Source organism: Lepisosteus platostomus, chromosome 6 (assembly GCF_059453375.1).
Source record: "Lepisosteus platostomus isolate fLepPlt1 chromosome 6, fLepPlt1.hap1, whole genome shotgun sequence".
Classification (NCBI taxonomy): domain Eukaryota; kingdom Metazoa; phylum Chordata; class Actinopteri; order Semionotiformes; family Lepisosteidae; genus Lepisosteus; species Lepisosteus platostomus.
This window is the reverse complement of record NC_142616.1, coordinates 53,487,252-53,500,670: the sequence shown is the minus strand read 5'-3', so window position 1 is coordinate 53,500,670 and position 13,419 is coordinate 53,487,252. Positions and strand designations below refer to the sequence as shown.

Genomic DNA, 13,419 nt, shown 5'->3' with positions numbered 1-13,419 from the left:
ATGGCTTTGCCAAAAACTTTATTATTTTCTGTGTCACTAATTCAGAAGAAACACAAAATGCAATTTCCTACAGCTTTTTTTATCATTTGAGTTCATTTCACTGGTGGATTTGCATTTACTCGTGTTACAAAATTGTAAGTATAATTGTATTGGAGACTAAAATCAAACATCAATACTAAATTGATTAATCTTTGTAAAGGGATTAAGACAGTTAAAGCATGGTTTTAAACAATCTCAGCATGTTGTGCTTCCCCATTTCTATCAGCTCCATATACACTGGAGTGCAGCAGTACAGGGATCTTTAAGCGTAACGTATTATTTTGCTGTAAAAGGTTTATTTTGAAAACTCATGTATCTGGCAGCTGAATGATATGCTAGTAAACCAAGGCAGAAACTGATACAATGTAAATTGCAATTTTTTGTATTTTATCATCAAGAGAGTTACAAGAGAGGACTCAGCATAGAGTCCTTCATTCATAAATGTGTATGACTTGAAACACAATTAAAATTCCATCCATACATGTACATACCGAACTTTAAGCCATCTTAGTATAAGTATATCAGATTATACTTGTAAGATTTACTGCAGGTTTCAACATACTGAAGACTGGGTTTCACTGACATCTGACTTGCATCATCATGTGTACTCATAAAAGAAAATGTGAGTTCAGAGGGTAATGCACAGTTAAGCACTAAAATGAATTCCATCTTGCATTTCATATGCCAGACTATTGCACCGAAACACTTTTTTAATGGGATCCTTTCAAAATGTCTGTAAACTCAAAGATCAATATAATTATAAACTACAGTTTTTGTATATACTGTATTAGCAATAGCTGCATTGTATTACATCCTTTGTGAGTGAAGGCAAAGCTATAAGGCTAAAAAGAGCACCAGATACACACCTGCTTGTGATTTGTCATACAAATTCAAACAACCTTCACTTTATCTGCCTCTTGAAAAGGCTATAGGGAATCCATACTTTTGATGCAAAGAATGGTACTGTAGCTTATGAATGGAAATAAATAAAAAAGTCAAAGTACACCTCCCAATTCTAAATGTCACCCTATTGAACCTAGAAAACAATAACTCGCTCAGCAAGGATGAGTCATTGTCACAATGGTGGTATTATCAATCTTGTGTAAAAGACAGTTACCTTTGCTTTGCTGGTTGTCTTTCTGCTGCAGATGCATGATACTAGATTTGGCACTGAGGAAACAGTCACAGAATTATTGATTGAAGCCCTTCATTTATCCTTCAATTATTAAGAGTACAGTAAGTGTGTGACCAATTTAAAATGAATTTAATGTAACTATCAACGTTTTTAAAATTAAAAGATTCAGAGATACTTCAAAGCAGCATAATTCATGAAAAGTTGTATTTCATAAAATAATTTTGTAACTTCATCCCAAGGAAGTGACAAAATTATTACTTTTTGGTCTCGTGAACTTTGGTGGTCTAACTGCATTTAAAGTAATTTCAGAATTATGCTCTCTCCCGACTTAGCCATTACAGTATTATGCGCCTTATGTTGCACAGTAGTTTTATCAGCAAGCCTGTAATAGGATTAAGGCGACTCTGTCTTGTTAGGGAGGATTAAAATATCCTACAGTGCACCATGAAAGTTCTGCATTAAAAGCCAAGAAAAAATAGTCTCCAACCTTACTGAAGACAAGTAATGATAGATTTTAATAATACTGTAATGTACTATATGTACATCTTCAGGAAATATCTACATTGTTAATTCAAAGCAAAATTAATTGGAGAATAAACACAATGTAGCTTGAAATGACACAGTATAGAGTATAATGATGAACTCTGTTTCAGATGTCACTGGAACAGGAATTTCGTCTATCGTGTATCATTTAGATTCAATCTGTAGAAATGGTTGTTTATTAGGCTTTATTTAAAATTTCCAGTTTGCACATTATAAAAATTGTGCTATAGGGAAAGCAACACATGTCAATATGTTAAATGTGCTGTACAGTGCAGTTAACTGAATACAGCAACTGTACATGATAAAAAGTATTACCACATAATTTCCATCTGTGTTTTCCCAGTGACCTCCAGGATACATCTGCCCTCTTCGATAAAAAGGAAGGTATGAAAAACAGTATCATTACCATAAATTGGTAATGAACTATCCTAGGTATTGTTTTAAAAGTTTATTATTAAAATGTACCAACCGACACACTGAAATAGACTTTAATGAGATTACAATGCCAAAACAATGTTAAATAATTACCTCTGCTAATGGTGATTTGATTTTTTCTTTCATGCAGGCAGCTGAAAAGCTTGGTTATAGGACCATACAGTACATCCTGCATTTTTCAACTCGGTTCTCAGGGCTGTGGAGTTTTCTTTTCAGTGCCTCAGCACCACATAAAGCTAGAGAACAGATCAATTCCCTTGTTTATAATATGTTTAAAATATTTAATTTAAGTCATTATATTCAATGTATGTTTTGGTATAACATGATGAATTATAGTCTACATTAACAGTAAGGATTGTAAAGAACCATTATGTGTGAATTTGTTTATATAATTCTTTTAGAAATCCACATATATTTTTTACACCATACAGTGTATTGTACACTCTTTGACATAAGAGAAAGACTCCATTTTCTACATTAAAAATGGCCCTATAATCTCCCAAATTGCATTTTCTCTACTTTTTTACACATTCAGCTACTTTAGAAAAACATTCTTGTCATCTTTTTCTTTGTTCTATTATACATTTTAGAAGACTATTACAACGGTGTCTGTTTTCTTCTTGATCCCTGGTTCGTCTGATATAAATGTTCGACCGTCAACAGTTTTCATTAGAACACTAGTGAGGTGATGGAATATTGTAATGGGTACAGTTAATTGGCTAGATGTGAGAAATATCTGGAGTAAGCTAAATTGGCTAAGTGGACATGCTGTACTGTAGGTGGAAGTGAAATCCAGAATCACAGAAGCCATTGTGGTGTCATTGTCTTGAATCCCCAGTGAACTGAAATACGCTTGCAACAACCCCTGGGTTTGTATGAGTGCTGGTATATTCTAAAGGACACATAATAAGAAGATCCCTTGAACATCAATTAAGCTTTATGACATCATATGTCAGAGACTTTATACTGGAAGACTGCATACTACATTTTCCTCTATGGATTCAACCAATGAAAAATGCTAGAATATTAATTATTAGTGGTTGGTAAAATTATATTTTTGATATTGTGAGATGATCACATACATTATGCAATGTGTGAAAATAGCACCAGGATTAAAATGTTCCAACCAAAACAAAATGTAATGAAAAAAGATATTAGGAAACAAGACAATGTTGACCGAAGCAAAAAAAAAATGAAATTCTATTCACCAATTTAAATTAATTAAATTAATTAATTAAAAAAAGATTATTTCTAATCATGCAATGTTTCATTTTTTTTCAAAAATTCACAAACATGAATCAAATTGAGAGTTTTGTACTTTGCCATAGGGAATTCCTCAATGCACCTGTACAAAGCACTAGTCAGACCACAATATAATACTATGTGCACTTTTGATTACGATATCACAAATCAGATAATGTCCTTCTCAATTCAGTCCAAAGAACACAGTTCTGGGTTTAAAGGAATGCCCTACTCTGACAGGTTAAGAAAATGTAATCTTTGTAAACAGAGGAGAATAAAAAGGGGATCACACTTGATTCAGGTAATCAAAATCCTCATGGTTACTGACAAAGTCAACCCATTCAGAATCAAAACTGAAATAACAATCAGAGAACACAAGAGGGAAGAACAGAGAGATGAATATAGAGGATTTATATAAAGGGTTTTTAAAAAAACTACACAAACATATTTTTGAAACTGAAGTAGTTCAGGTGATTAGCTGTGTCAGCATGCGTAGGCTGCAAAGGAACACGTAATAGGTTTATTCCATACTGAAAAGAGAAGAAAGGAAACACAACTTTTCGGCTGTGGAGCCTTCTTTGGGTGTCAATATATTTTTTAAACTGTTACCTTGGCTTCTTTCAAGAATTATGAATTATTTTCAAGAATAATTGAGGTTGGTTGTTCGAATGAAATCCGCTTATTTGCAATTTATTTTTTGTGTTTTAGACATTCAAAAACCTCTCTTAGTGGTAGATGAGCCGAAGCACAGACAAAGGTTCTTAAAAAAATAACCTGATACTAATGACTGGCCTCGTGAAAGCCTTCTTAATTTGTTAGAGTATGAGTCAATTAGTTGCAGGACATCAGCTGTACTAAGCTGTGGAACGAAACACATTTCTTTAGTCTACAGATCTGCTTGGTTTTATAATAAATGTCATCTCTTTTTGATTGATTTACTTCAGTTTGGGAGCTTGATGTCATCTCTTTTTGATTGATTTACTTCAGTTTGGGAGCTTGTAACACATTTATCCACATATTTCACACAGTTGTTGCTTCCTTAAACATAAATGATACCAGTCAGAGACAGTACACATCCCATTTCATTTAACAATATTACTATTAGTGTAACAGACGTAATATGCGACTGTACCTCAGCCGGACAATGCATGCTTCCAGTAAAAAAGTGCTGTGTACAAAATGCTGCAGTTGGCATGAAAACGTTGACAATAACCAATTTGTAATTAAACAAAAAAATGAAATTAATAGTATACAGATTTAAAAAAAACAACAGCAGGTCATGAAAAACGGTTATGTGCCATGAAAAATAATTCTGCTGTACGAAACCCATAACGAAGCCATATGTTCAGCTCTGAAAATGAGGTAGCTTTCATCCAGGGTGTGACAGCACTCTTTTCAAGCTGTTTAGAATGTAAGCAGTGTTGGAGACTGAAAATTATTCTGCAGTTGCGATTGTACATTGATTCTACTCTATGTATATATTGTATCTGGATATCATACTTCTATTAATTCATTTTCAATAAAATGTATTTACTTTTCTTCCTGTCCCTAGCAGCTGCTAATATACTGCCTGCTGACAGCAATCATTTTGTCCCTGTCTCTGAAAAATTAGGACCCTGCAGTGCTTGTTCATTATGGCACAGCATGAAGGTAATGTGAATGTTATAGGTACTGAAATTTAGATCAAATATTAATATACTGGCTTAGTTTAACATCTTCAAAAACCACTAAATGTCATCTCAATTCAACATCTCACTGCAAAGGCAAAATTTAAAAAGCAGAGAATTCCCTTTCACTATGCATGTTATTTAAAGTTTATATGGCACAAATGGTTTTAAATATTGTCTGCAGATTTCCATCTGTATAAAATCATAATCAGTTCTGCTACAAAATGCCATAATTACTGAATATGTTCATAATAATATTAAGCACATAATAATTATGAAAGTGAACAAGTAGTTTCTGTGACACTCAGAAAATATAGTAATGACAATGTACTCAAAGCTACAGTAGTTATTCAAATAAAGATGCAAAAGGTTTAATTTAATGTCAAGTAAGATGGTGAAAACCTCTTAAAATATTTACTTGCTACCTAATTCAATATTTTGAATGAGTTTTCTAAAGAAAATAGTAAATAGGATAAGATTTCTTTCATGTCCTAAATCTTTAAAAGGAATACAAACATATTATATTAGTACATTAGGAAGTCTTAAGTCTTAAACTAGCATTTAAACTAATACATCAATGTATTAAGTATTTGATTAGGGGCTACAGAGAAAGGGACTTTTATGTGAGTAAACTAAAGCGGCATGTCCACATTCACAGGGGACTGACGGATGTTAGCAATTTCTAAGATGATGTATTACAGCAGGTTTAATGAATATGACTTAAGATTACACATTGCTTTTGTCGGGTGAAAACCCAAACCAATCAGCTTTATACAAGGCAGTTATATTTCATATCACTGTTAAGGTACAATATAATGCACATACTTCATTTTAAGGGCAGTGCTGCATTCACAACCAAGGTGTGCATTTTTATGTGGTACAGTAACTCCACTACATATTACAGTATTTTCTTTTTAGAAACTGTTAATACTTTGAAATGTTCTAGCTCCTTTTTTGAAACTGATATCATGACAAATTCTTATTTTCACATTCTCTAATTATGTGTAACCAATATTCAGTAAAGATACTGAAGATCAGATGAAAGCAAAGAACACTGTATATACTGTTATTGCAGTATCAAATAAACATAGCTTTTTTCTGCTTATAAAATCTTCAGTGTTCTTAAATCTACTACACTGTACTGTATATTAGGTTTTTTATCATGCTAATATTACAATCACTGTTGTTGCTAATGTTTCTTTAAACAATTTCTAAGATCAGTGAAACATCTGATTCACTATTTAATTGCTTATCATCAATAATAAAATGATAAAAGAGAAGGCATATAGAGAATGTAGGATGCTGTATAGCTGTCACTCAAAAGACAGCTCAGACAGAAAAAAATAATTTGTCTTTGGCATTTCCAAAATTCAAACCTGTTCCCCATTCTCCCTTGTATTACCAAGGGAGTATTACCAAGAGAACCTTTAAAGGCTTTCTAAAACTAAAAAATTCGAAAGAAGTCCTTGAGGAGGATTAAAAACTACTTTTTTATAACTTTATTTACTTCTAGATTTTTTCAGAATGTGCTTGTTTTAACATTATTTTAAATCAATGAGGAATAGCTTGAAAATGTACTGCACTGAAAACTGAAGAATAGAAACTGCCTAATAGAAAACTTTTCCCTTGATGATGAAGGTATCATTACAATAGATATACAAGGAGTTAAATTAATAAAGTGTTTCTACTTACAAGAAAGTAAGCTGACTTCTCTTCAGAAGATCCTCTACATGGTTTATACAATCTTTCAACTTCTTGCCTTGTAAGCAGTCATGCCCAATTTTAGGAAAATCATTAAATGTACTTTGCTTAGTATTACATACAGTATAGGCTGAGGAGATACAGTAGCTTATTCAAGAACAGTGACAGATCTAACACTCCTAGCAAGTATCAGCACATGACCAGTCAGCAGGAAGGAGATTCAGTGCAGAGACATATGTTACCAAAGCCATCGGCTTGGCAAAAAAGCTCATTAAGCTCCTGACAATCATTTGAACAAAGCCAGAATGAAAGACTATTCACTGGTCTGTGTACAAATGTGAGAAAATGCCAAGGAAGAATGTTTAAGGTCTACCTCTGTGCATTTAGTGATGAAAAGTCTGTGGGCAGTGACTAGGGTTCCAGACTTTTTTCAAGGTTCATACCAAATACATATCCTGTCTCTGCTTACACTGTCTTCATTTACAGTACTTACTCCTATTACTCAGTCAACCTTTTTGCAGTGTACCAACAAATCAGTAACAAATCCTCTCTCTCTGAGCACAAATCTCCTTGATCCCTAATGCTGGCATGTTTTTCACAGATGTGCAGATTGTTGTACTTTAAAAAACAAATCACTGGCTTTTTTAGTGGCCACTGTACATGTGTCTGACAATTTGTTAAAACACTCAACTGGAGTATTTGCACAAGTTAACATTTACTATGAGATTAATCCTTCTTCCAAATTACAAATGGGAGAGACTTTATTTGCATTGCAATTTTTTAGTTTATTCTTTATTATTTTTTGCAACAGTGTGTTCACTGATTCTTCCTGGCACTGGATGTAAGCACTTAACACAATGCAGTTCTACCATTAAAAATATCACATATATAGGAATCAAAAGACTGTTTGCATTGCAGTCTAAACATACTGCACCCAGTGTAGAGACAGGTTTCAAAACCTTGACAGTCAAAGAAGAGTGTAGAACCTGCTCCCAGACAGTAAACTGAGTTATATTGTTTTCAAACTCAATATGATGCATTATACAGTCCAGTATTCTGGACCCCAAAAAGAAGAATAAAGGGATGAGATCGGGGAAGTGGAGCAGACAACAGCTCATTACTAATTATGTTAATAGGTCAGCAATACCAACAAAAATACAAACTCAGGAATTTATGCAAAAGGACAGTTTATACTCCTTTGCATTTTTTGTTAATTAGTTTTTAAGTAATTTTGCTGATTTAATCATTTTTTATCTGGGAAATATCTGTATTGGCCCTCCTAAGAGGTGAAATGAACTACCTTTTGAAATGGGAATTGCTCAGTCCCTGACCACTATTCGGCCATTCCTCCTCAAGACTTAGGTGTTTAGACAGCACCTATGACTTCTCTACCAGTACCATGAATTTTTATCACTTAGCCATACTGCAATCGACTCAAAGGCATTCCTTTTTTACTATAATTGATGATTCCTTAAGTACACATTGTTTACCTCTTGATAGCTATTGCTTTTATTCTGAACTGTGCTGCATAGGCCCATGTGCCTGCATAGAAAAAAAGAGGAATTTAAAATCAACTCGAAATCTGACAAATGACCACCAGTGCAAGGAATCCAAAGCAGGTTCACTTAGAGATTCCTGCAAGAAAGATATTACAATATTGGATTTTTGGAAAAAAAAAAACACAAATGCATTTATCACCTTATCAGCTACAGGCATAACCAGAAGAGGAAGAAATCTGGTAATATTTCTCATATGGAAGACTTTATAGTATCATGCGCATGAGGTTTCAAAGTCAATCCAGGTTCGAAGATCAACCCAACACTTTCTGAAGTAAAATGCAAGCACTATGTGTCAATTGAAAGGATAACCACAGTGGTATCATAACTTATGTGAGGACCTAATAAAATGACCATAGCGTTTTCACAACCAAGATTCAAAATATGTTGTGTCACCCAAGTGTTTATATGAGAAATGAAATCATAAATTACTAAAACAGCCACCTCTGTGTGAAGTTAAATGTGGACATGGATTTGAATACAATCTTAATAGAAATTACAATTTGAGTATTTGTTTAAAAGGGAAATGTACAGTAAAGTGCAGAATAGTTGAAAGACCAGTATTAAGCCTTGTGGAACACCAGGTGTAATCATCCCAACCTTAGAATGAAAACTACAAAAATAAATAAAATATTGGCACTCAACAAAATAATATTTAAACCACTCAAGGTCAGTACCAGACTTGACAAACAAACTCACCGTCCAAGCAATTAGAATATCATGCTTTCACGTCAGTCTGTCACGTTCTGAACCAGCTGCTACAAGAAAACCATTAGCAACTTTAACAGGAATAGTTTCAGTATATTTTGACATCTTCAAGAAAAGGCTAAGATATAGAGTGCAAGTATTTAAATTCAGTAAAGTACATTATTTATTAAATCATGATCTAAGCATTCTTTCTTAGATTTAGCATGTACAGTACTAAAACATGTGTTACTACTCAAAGTACACATATTGGTTTTAATCTTAGAGCATATATTCTAATTAGCAATTAATGTAGCAAATTAGCAGGGATTATTTTGCCAAGATACTTCCAGCTTTTTTTTATTTCATCCTCTGTGAATTAATTTTTTTTAGGATTTATTTTTCTAGGATTTTCTCCAGTCCTTGTTAACTAATGGTCTATAGAAATAATAAGTAACACATGATCAGATTTTATCGTTAGAAAATCATCAAAAACTATTGGGCTGATCATGTTTTTAACTAATGACTGACTTAAAAACACATTGTGAGTTGAGTACAGATGAAATCTACTTTTTGTAAACAAATACATAATATTACAGTAGACTGTGCTACCCATTTAAATAAAAAAAAATCCAGTAAGCAATGTATATTGAACTTTTTTAAAATGTTAATACCATGTACTGTGCGTAGGTCCGTTGCTGTGTAAAAAGCAATTAAAAGTTCTAATTAATTGCTTTTGTTTTGTATTAATTGGAGAATTTAAGCTTTGAGCACTCTCAAGTACACTGCTCTACAGTTACTATTCTCATTTCACAAAGACCTGCAGAGCTTTTCTTCAGGAGATGGAGGATAAAGTGGTTCCTATTAGGAGTATAAACAAGCAGAAACATTTTGAACTTTGCTCAAAGTATTAGTGTTGGGGATAAGAATGTTTTGTGGGGAAGTTTTCTATGTGTAGAGCTGCCAATTTTAGTCTCAGAAAGCTCCGGTAATAAAGACACTATGGATCCAAGATTGTTCTTCAGACGACCAGGGTAATGCCATCCCACCTTTTCACTAAGAAAAACAGCCTTATGCTGCCAGAGCATTTTAACACCAATTTAAGTTTATTCAGTTAGTCAAAGATGTCTGGTAGTGTTACACAGTTCCCTTCAAGCAGGAAGCCCAATTTTTTTTTTCATTTCATTTCATTTATTTCTCACCATTATAATCACAACATACAGAAATAAATATAGTTAGTATATACCTTTGTAACATACTGTATGGTAACTGAGTTGCACTAATAGCATAGAAAGAGTGATGAGCATTTACTGTAACTGGTCTGAAATACAGTATACATTAATTGTTCTATTATATGTATCTGTGATGCTATGAAACTGAAGAAACAATTATGATTTTTTTTCATCCACCACGGGACATGCACCATGTGACACATACAATGTAGTGAAGAATAATGTGGTGAATATTTACATCTAATTCTACAAGCAAATGACACAGGACTGAAACAGCAGTGTGCAGGTTACATCTCTGAGTGTTTCAGTTGACAGATTTTATCAATAACCTAACAAGAAATAGTGAACATTAAAAACTGAAAGATGAGGAGATTCATAAGGCAATCCCGTTGAAGCTAAGACTGAAGGGTTGAAAAGAGGGATAAATAAAATTTTGCAAAATGCAGAATCACCACAGCCTAGAAAGCTAAAATGTTACAGCATATTTCATCTGAGCCAGCAACTCAAAGAAGCAAGCTATATCTTGTTTAGGTAAGAACAATAAACCTGACAAGAAATACATTTTATTTTGTCATCGGACACACCTAATCCTCCTAGTTTAAATGTTTTGACAGGAATTCAAGAGTTCCTGTAGAGAAAACCTCTTTCAGAAATATCTGGGTTGGGTTAGCTTTACATGATAAAGATCATGATGTTCTCATTTACATTTACAGAATCTTCACCAGAAACAAGTGATATGTTTGTAAAACATTTTATATACTGCATGTAGCTACAGTACGTCTTATAGGATTTTCACACAATAAATGTACAGGAATTATTTAACATACCAAAAAGTATTAGATATGAAACGTGATTTTTGTGAGAAAATAACCACAAAATAACTTTTAAAGATCACAAAATAAAACACCTTTTAGAATTATGCCTAAGTATACATGATATCATAATCTTCATAAACATTTGCTTTCTTCACAATATTTAAACAACAATAGTTACTATGAAATTATCTTACATTTTGCACCAGACCATAAAGGTGAAATCTATTTTCAGACTTCAGAGGAGCAGAAAAATATTTATGCTTTTTCACCTAAGTACAGATTGGTATTTTTGCCTTAGTTGTCTCGGAGATAATGGAAAAAGGCTCTAACAAATGCCAAGATATTGCGGAAGAAAACTTTGCCTTGGAGAAAAAGGGTTTATGAATCAACAGTCTCAGTAAAGCAGACAAAATGTGTACCCATGAAGCCATTGATTATTGGCCAATATTTCCTTTAATTGTTTGTAATGTCAATATAATTTATTAGATGGCACTAAGAGAAATGGAATTCGGAATACTTTTTGATTAAGAAAAGCAAGTTGTAGCCTTTGATGTTGCTTTAGCTTTGATGTTGTTTGTGTAGATCAGAGTCTATGGTGAACTACTTAATTACGTAATGGGCAATTTCATGCTTTGTATTCCACTAACAACAAAGAGATCGATTTGGAAATACCTCTATTCAAATTATCCAAGAAAATGTGTTATTTTATATTATCTCTGACACTTTGATAGTTATTTCAATTTGGATTAGGTTTACTTCCTGTTTTGTGCTTTTTTACCAAGCATACTGATACCAGGTTTATTGATAAATAAATTGAGAAATAGTGGACTTTTAGAAAGATATACAGTACAGGACGAATTCAAAACAAAACCAGTGTACCATGCACAGCTCCTGCCAGGATTTGATCAAGGTCTGTCAGGAATGCTACTGACACACAGTGCCTCCTTTAACAGTGGTGAATTCCTCTACGCCAAAACAGCTAGGCTTCATGCTTTGGGAAAATACAATGCCATCTACTTTTCCTAGGGGTTTGCATCACTATGTAAGAGGCTCCACAAGGACTGTTACACCAGTACATAATATTATTTTTCCAAGCAACATTTCAGTAAAAGAGTTTTTGCAAACCACAGTGCTTTGCAATTTTGAGACATAAAGAAGGATTTGAGTACACATTTGTCATTTGTTTTAAGTTAAGAAGGTACTGTAAACAGATAACTATGAATGGAGCCACCCATTATTATTTCCTTCCACTACTCTAGCAGCATTGTATTTCTATTTTGACATCTCAAACATGTGTAACAAAGTGTAAGAAAAAGAGCACTGCAAACGCTGAATTTTGAAATGTGCCTCAAATCTACATTGAGGAGAAAATCTCTAAATAAGAAATGAGTTATTTTCTTTTCCATACCAGACCAATGCTATCATTCACAAATACTACCAAAAAGACTCCCAGATGGCACATAATATGATCGTGCCAATTTGTCTATGTGATAATGCTCCTATCTAATTGCAAAAACCATTTTCCCAGCCAAGTGCTTGTTCACAAATGCTGATATACTAATGATATACTAAACACAGCATACTAAATTAAAGCGTAGATTTAATCTAATCCACAATGAAACTGCAGAACAAGCACTTACATTTTTAGGCATAATTGGTCGAGTAAAACTTCAGTTGAAATCAGTCTCCTGTTGAACTTTATTTTGCTCTCCAATTAATAAAGTATTCAAGAGAGTATTGAAACTAATGTCTTATCGTTCCAATTATAGTTCATTAATTATAGAAGCACAGTGACACAGTAGTTAGCACTACTACTGTAACTAAATGGCCGCACAGCGGTGGGGCCCTGAGTTCAAATCCTGGGGTGCTATCTGTGTGTGTGTCTGCTCTCCCTGTGTTAGGTACATAAAATGGTTTCTGGGAAAGCTGGCCATGGTGTGAGTGCGCAACTGATGGTTGCCAGGATAGGTTCTGGCTCCCCTGCAACTCCGTATTGGATATAATCTAGCTGTGACAAAATGGATGGATAGAGGGATGGATGGATAGATGCATATACAGTACTCTCTTACCCTCAGCCGAATCTCACTAAACTTAAATACTCACCTAGCTGTAGAAATGGCAACCTGACTGTAAGGACAAAACTCACTGGACCACCCTCTCTTCGTGAAGAATGAGCCAGGGAGCCGCTGCAAGTGTGGAGGTGAAATGGGGGGTGCAGTGTGAGAATACTGTAGATATTCAAAGGGGTGCTTAGAAAGTGAAAGTAGGAGAGCAGAAGTGAGCGAGATTAAAATTTGACCTCCTCTCATAATTTTGTTTAAAAAGTCCATGAATTGCTGCATGAAATATACAGAACACAGCTGAGAAAAA

At 33.8% G+C, this 13,419-nt stretch overlaps 1 protein-coding gene across 17 annotated transcripts in view; it reads right to left on the bottom strand.

Annotated features, from left to right (window-relative positions):
* chl1b (cell adhesion molecule L1-like b) overlaps positions 1-13,419 on the bottom strand; it is a 109,789-nt gene that overhangs the window by 60,550 nt on the left and 35,820 nt on the right. Inside the window, exon 2 of one of the 17 annotated variants that reach the window (XM_088636350.1) lies at positions 13,153-13,235. The exons of 15 other annotated variants lie outside the window; for them this stretch is intronic. The gene's annotated coding sequence lies outside the window, so the exon portion shown is untranslated. Of the gene's footprint in view, positions 1-6,753; positions 6,967-13,152; positions 13,236-13,419 lie in introns of those variants that run through there. One more of the 17 variants, XM_088636351.1, reaches the window with a different exon arrangement.